We start from the raw sequence: 7,317 nt of genomic DNA, 5'->3' as shown, positions 1-7,317 counted from the left end.
GGTCCTTTCTCTCCTTTAACCCCACCTCAGGGGCACCATTATCCTTAAGGTAAAGATGTCTCAGCAGAACTAGAGAGAGAAAAATGCACCCAATTCTGGACATTTCAATTTCAAAAGCTGAAATTCACATGTAAAATACTTGTAAAACCACTTTTTGTTTGTGTGTTTTCTACCCTTGAAGACATAGTGGGGAGATAGCTTTCCCTAGGTAGAAAAACAAGGAAGAAGGGAAATAAGAGTGTGGCAAACTGGTCATAATCTTTGAGGTCTCTGTATTCTGCCTTCTCTCTCAAGGATGACTTCAAGGGAATAGGGAAAATAGGGCCCTCTGATAAATATGGGGCTCGAGAGTGAAGATGCCCAGTGCTCGCTTTCCCTCCAAACCTCGGTGATGAGCACTTATGAAGGAGGTTCTCACTCTGCCAAGGCAGGAGGAAGCCTGAAGAGCGTAATTAGATGAGGGTGGGAGGAGGTGAGAGAGCAGTAGAAGATAGCCCACCAAGGTCCCCTTATCCTTGAAGAATTGTTCCTCATTAGCGGAGAAGGAAAGAAAGTCAACACACCTGAAGGGCTCTTGGATGGACCAGCAGACAGTGGCATAAACAGTATGATCAAGAACCAAATGGAACTGCCAGCAATATTGTTGAATGCCCAGGCATGGGGGCCACACCTGGCACTGGGCAGGATGCTGCATACCCTAGAAAATGCTAGAGTGAACAGGCTTTATGGGGTTCAGCTGTCTCCTCACTCCATAAGCCACAGCTCTCCTTAAATTCCTAGTACTTAGATAAGTCGCAGGGAAGAAGGAAAGTCAAAGGGGAACTTGTAAGGAGAGTTTTCCTAGGACTGACTGTAATTGTTTTCTGTCATTAGGTAAAATGAGCGATTAAAACAGTGATTATAAAGAAAAATGGTGTGCGTGTAAATATTGCTAAATAAATAGAAACAGTGGTTCTTGGGGTGGAGGGCAGAGTAGGATTTGAAGAACATGTGAAAGAAGAATCTCCCTTTTCACACCATATATGCTTCTGTTAATTGTTTCCGTTTTTCATATGGAGCAGATATTACGTTTGTGATAAAGGTTTTGGTTTAAGAAACAATGATGAAAGCCAAAGCTTCTCAGGAACAGTTCCATGGACCACTGGTGGGGCATCTGCCGTGGTGCATTTACCCTACTAAACACCATCTTCATCATAAACATCGTGTCAGAGAAGAATAACGGGGGAGACCTGAGTGACTTCTCTTGTCACAAAGAAGAAAAGATGTAACTGTGAAAAATCACTAAAAAACCATCAAAGGCAGCTGACATCAGCTAGACAGGGTATAAACATGGCACAGCACTACCTCCTCTGCATCCATCTAAAAATTAATGTTTCCTCGAGACAGAAAAAATATTAACAAGTAAAACCCTTGAGTACCACTTTTGACAAAATCTACCAAAAAAACCATGTCCTAAATTGGAGCACACTCTCTATCTCCACCACAAAGTTTGTCAAATTTACATATCATATACTTTTCATCTTTTTTATTCTCACCTACACATAGAGAAAACTGCATTTCTAAAGGGTCCCTTTCGCTTTGATTGTTTAGTTACTCCAAGTTCAATATTGACATGTAGTACAGTTCTCAACACTCATTTCAAATCAATACATATTTATTGGACACCTTTTATATACAGTCTATTGGCACCAGTGTGAAGATGAAGAAGACCCAGTTCCTGCCCTGGGGTATTTCAGTCTTCAAGGACAGACAAATATGTAAACAGTTAATAATTATATAAGATGAAATAAAGCAAGTGTTATTAGTAATTATGAGGAAGTAGCTGGGGGAGCATATGGGAACAAGCATTTAATTCTACATGGGTATTTGGGCTGGCTGTTAGGGAATGATGGGTATTTAATAGGCAGAGAAATGGCAAGGTCAGTCGAAGCTAAGAGAAGACCAGAAGCAAAAGCAAGGAAGCATGAAAAGAAGGCTGAGCTCCTTCCACACCTCAGCAGCAGGTCTCTAAGAAAATGCATTCTCTAGACCATTCGCTGAAACTATTAATCATTTTACATTCCATATTCACTTTTCTCACGTAGCCAGAGGCCAATTAGGTAGACCCAGTCTAAAATTATTAGAAAGAGAAAGAGAAATGCACTTAGCAAACGTGGGTTCCTTGAAAGGCAAAGGCACTCATACATCATGTAGGGGCAACTAGGGAGGCTCTCTAAACATAGTTCTGTGATACCTGGTTAACCTGAAGTGCTGAAACGTAGCATGTAACATGACTGGAGCTTGAAAAATAAGCAGGTAGACTTTTTCCCCCCTCAGTTTAAAATCTTCCAATTGGGCTCCAGCTGAACTTAATCATAATTCTAAGTAGCCAGCTGTGAGGCATTTAGAATAAATCTTTTAATGTCTTCATGTGTTGGGGCCCATCATAGCTGGTGGAGTAGCAGCACCCTCTGTTGGAAAGGAGGTCTCTTGAATGCCCGTTATTGCCAGAAACATCTTTACAATTTGCAGATAAAAGGGATAGTTGCTATATGGGATTCAACAAACCATTCACCAGACTTTCCTACGCATTGTATTTGAGACAACAAATACAAAATATGTTTTCCTACAGAAATAAGCACTGCATGATCATTCCCTTTTAAATTAACTATAAACTTTAGTTCAATACCTTCTGACTTTCTTAAAAACTGATGTACATGTTCACTGACAATAGTCCATGAAAAGTATGTATAATTCCTAGAGTGTAGCTGAAAAGGTACATAAAAGAGAAAAACTAGGTATCGTAAAGCTTAAAAAATAGTGTTACTTAAATTTTAAATGCTAATTGAAATAATCTTTTAAAAATCTGTAGCTCTATACACAAAAAATAACCAATTGCTATTCTGTTTCATTGATCTATTCTACAATGTTTTGTATTCCAGTTATGTCCACCACATGTGATTAAAAAAATAAATATAGCATTGTCATGGACCTCACATGCGGAAAAAAGGACAGGCAGCCAACAGTTATGATGCCGTGTGACAGGTACCACAGTAAAGGTAAGCATTGGGAAGAGAACAGAGCCCCTATCTCAATCCTCAAGATAGGGGTTGGTATACAGAAAGGTAGTGATGCTTGGGTTGTACCCTGAAGACTAGGAATCAATCACAGAAACACCAGAGGAAAGTTTTCCAGATATAGGGAAAAAGAGGTACAAAGACATAGAAACATAAAAGAGACTGAGGAGTTGAGGGGCAACCAGGTCAGTAAATATTACGGAGATGTAGGGTGCTTCCTAATGGAGAACACTGAGAAGTGAGGCTGGGAGTTGGAGGTGGTTCGTGCATCTCAGGAACAGAAAGGATGTTAGAGGTCATCTAGATCTGAGTCCCTCAAAACTTCCAGTGACCTGACACTTACCACCCATATAGCTACAATGGCTCTCATTTGGCACCCTGGGTCTCTCAGTATGAAACTAATCCTCTTTCATTTGTAGAGCTAAAATTAATTCAAATTTTTTGAGATGAAACATGGAACTGAAGTACTGAAGACCAGATATTAAGTTTTTCACTCATAATGATCATCAGAACTGAGCTGATGTTAAGCTAGAATATCCGGAGTTAATATGGCTCCCTTTGCAGCACCTGGAAGCTATAACAAATAACCAAGTCTTCGAATTTATCCTGATTCCAAAGAGGACATTTCCAACAGCAGGGCTCTTGATGGCTTCTGTAAACACCACATGACTCTGAGTGTGAGTAAAGAGAGACACAGCTCTCTTTAGTCCCCAAAATCGTTGCCTTAAGTTCCTGTGTACTTCCCCAGAGAGCTTCCATTCTCCACATCAGGCCAAGCACCACTCATATCCATTCTCCCTACAGACTCGGTGGAAGCAATTACTAAGTACAATCATGATTCTACTGATCAGGCCAGTTTGCAGTACCAGGGAACAAAATCAACCATGTTAATTTCAGCAGAGCAAGACAGGAGGCGGGGAGTGGTACCCGCAAATAGAGAAACTGTGGCTCCTCAGAGAAAGCAATTCAATTTGCAAGCTCTAATTGTAAACTGGATTTAAAACCAATGAAAAGCACAAAGCAATGGCATACAAAAGTCCAGGTAATGTCCGGTCAGTGAAAAAGGAAAGCATCTTTCAATAAGCAAGTGCACTTCGCAGTCTGTTGTCTCCTGTCAGTCTGACAATATCTACATTTGCCACCACTATTTAATTAGTAAAGGGTAAAAAAAAAAAAAGGCAATGCAATTACACTTGAGAGTAGAAACAGAGGCAGATCTCTTTCTTTCATATTGTGTGCATTGTACAAGATGAAATGAACTAGGAGAAAGTCAGAGAAAAAAGACAGGCACAGATACCAAGGAGAGGCAATCAATGGGAACAAAAATTGAAACCCCAAGAGCAGATGAAGACATAAGAGAGTCTTTCAGGATCACAAGTAACAGTTCATCTTAGTGACTTAAGGACTAAGAACTCGGGCTTTGGAATCAGACAGACCTGAAGTTCAAATACCAGCTCTACCCTTTCCAGCTGACTGACCTCAGGCAAATTTTTTAACCATAGAATGTTCAATTTTCCCATCTATACAAACCTATATGCTTATTGAAAGACTAAATCAGATATAATAAATGCAGAACCTTTAGAGGGTGCCTCACACATACCAAGCATTCAATAAATTAAAGCCTGAAAAAAAAATGCCTGGCATATATCAAATAAGGGATATTTGTTGGATAAAGTCATAAAGAAATGAGAAGAAAAGCTGCATTCTTTGTGTTTGAAAAAAAGAGTTGCCAATAACACCACTGGTAATTACAGAGTGAAGTACCGACGTAGCCTCAGAGAAAATCCCAGGACTCCTGAACCTGCACAGGAGGCAGCATTAGCATGACCCCATTTTAATTGTATACCAATAATGACTAAATTTGTTATTGAATTATAGAATATCTATCTCATAATCATAAGTTTTTAGAGTGGGAGAAGTCTTTAAAAACTAAACAATTAGTGCAGGTTTTATTGTATATTACCTCAATAAAGCTATTTAAAAAAGAAAAACGAAACTCTTTTTCTTTTAATCCATGAGAGACTTAGGGCCAGAGAAGTTATAACGAATATGATCAAAATCCTAACATCATAGGAAGAGCTGAGTGCACTAGTTAAGTGCATTGGCTCTAGTTATGGACTAAATTGTGTTCAACACACCCCAATGTATATGTTAAAGCTCTAACATGTAAAAGATGTAATTAAGATTAAATGAGTCATAACAGTGAGGCCCTAATCTAATAGAACTGGTGTTCTTATAAAAATAAGGAAGAGACACCAGGAGTGCACAGGCACAGAGAGAAGAGCATGTGAGGACACAGCAAGAAGGTGGCCACCTGCAAGCAAGGAGAGAGGTTTCAGGAGAAACTCACCCTGCCAGCACCTTTTACCTTAGACTCCTAGCCTCCCTAGCTGTGAGAAAATAAATTCCTGTTTTTTAAGCAAACCAGTCTCTGGCATTTCGTTACCACAGCTCTAGCAGATTCATACACTGCAATTCCCTGGTGGAGAACAGTATATCTAAATCCGATCTCAACCACTTCCTAATGGAGTGACGTGGGGGAAAATATCAAGCCACTGGGCCTCCATTCCCTCACCTATGAATAGAAATGATGTCACTGTCATCATCGTTATTTTGGGTATTTGGAGAATTAAGTGAGAGAATATATTTAAAGATCTTAGAACAATGTCAGGCACACTGGAAGCATCTGATGAGTGTTCCTTTTAATTATGATTTGTATTATTCTGAATCAGTAATACAACCTGAGACTTCATTCCATAACTTTTCCTACTCAATTCTCTAATACTCCTGTCTGAAATTATACACTCTAAGATTATGCATCATCCATATTTTTTTCCAAACCAACGAAGTTTTTTTAAAAAAGAACACGATGATCAATTAAAAAGTAAAGTAATAGCTGCTCTGGACGCGTGATCTTCTATGAACTTTCCTCCAAAGTGGACTCCCAAACAGGCTATGAGTTATCTTACCAAACCAGGTGTCCCAAATTCAGCTCTGAGCAGCATCCTTCGAGGCTGGAGGATATGAATATTCTCCCTGATTTTTTCTTATTTATTCTTCTCTGGAAATAAATAGAACTATAGCTCTCTGCAAAGGAGTTCAATGTGTCTTGGGGGAAAAAAAATCTCTTACAAAGGCACGAAAGAAAAGTCTAGTGCTACTTGTGAGAGTCAGACAGCAGCCACTTACAAGACATTATTAGGGAGAATAATCCCTCTAGTAGATTTCAAAAAAAGGAGATATTTTTAAACTTCATGGGTTTTCTGAAAAATTGACCCCCTGAACAGAACAATATGAGGACAGTTTGCTAGGCTACAGGCTCACAGAGGCACGAGCTCCATGACCAGTTCGTTGCCAATGCAAAAAAGGTGTATAGCTCATCTTGCCCCCGGTAACAGAGAATTTTCATCTCAACAATTCAAAGGAGACCTTTTTCACCCCCAAATTACCTTGACAGAGAAAAGAGTGAGAAATGACACAACTGTTGCTTTCAAGTGACATTTGAAAAACAGTGGCCATGTCTTTGAGCTCCCCACTGGGAAGACAACAACAAAAAAGACAAAACAGAAGTGGTTTCTGTCAGACTAACAGAACTTCCTGGCAGGGAGAGCTCTTCGACACCGGAAGTTTGTTTGTTCATTTGTTTGTTTAGGGTTAGGTTTAAGATTAGGATAAAACTTAGGGTTAAGTTTACAGTTAAGGTTAGGGTTAGGGTTACATTTAGGATTATGTTTTGGGTTAGGGTTATGATTAGGGTTAAATTTAGGTGTAAGATTAAGGTTAGGGTTAGGGTTAGGCTTAGGCTTAGGTTTAAGTTTAGAGTTAGTTTTAGGTTTATAGTTCATTTTGAACAGCAGAAGTTGGGGGATGGTAGGAAGCTGGCAAAGGTGAAGAGTTGTTCATCAGATTCATGTGGCTTAGAGATGACATAAAACATTTCCTATACATAGCATCTACCATGGACATTTTGTTATTGTGAAAAATTCAAAAATATTCTTGTTACAGACATATTGCTTCGGTTAATTTCAAAAAAAAAAATTACATGTCAAGCAGTTTATATTCAATTTCTCATTTAATCTTTATAGCCAATGAGGAAGAAAGCAAAGTGTAATGAAAAGAATGGGTGTTCAGTCTAACCACTCTGAGTTTAAATTTTGGCCTTATCTCCACTTAGCTAAGCCTCACTCTTCTCATCTAAATGAGAATAATAATATCTCCTTGCAGAATAATTGTGACCATAATGTATATACCAGACTATACA

General features: G+C 39.0%; 1 protein-coding gene across 1 annotated transcript in view; it reads right to left on the bottom strand.

Moving 5' to 3' along the window:
* The window catches only part of SGCD (sarcoglycan delta), an 818,344-nt gene that overhangs the window by 729,281 nt on the left and 81,746 nt on the right, over positions 1–7,317 (bottom strand). The gene's annotated exons all lie outside the window — the stretch shown is intronic.

The sequence above is a fragment of the Pteropus alecto genome, unplaced genomic scaffold (genome assembly GCF_000325575.1).
Source record: "Pteropus alecto unplaced genomic scaffold, ASM32557v1 scaffold40, whole genome shotgun sequence".
Taxonomy (NCBI): Eukaryota; Metazoa; Chordata; class Mammalia; order Chiroptera; family Pteropodidae; genus Pteropus; species Pteropus alecto.
Note: the sequence above shows the minus strand (reverse complement) of the source record. Positions and strands in the feature narration are given on the sequence as shown.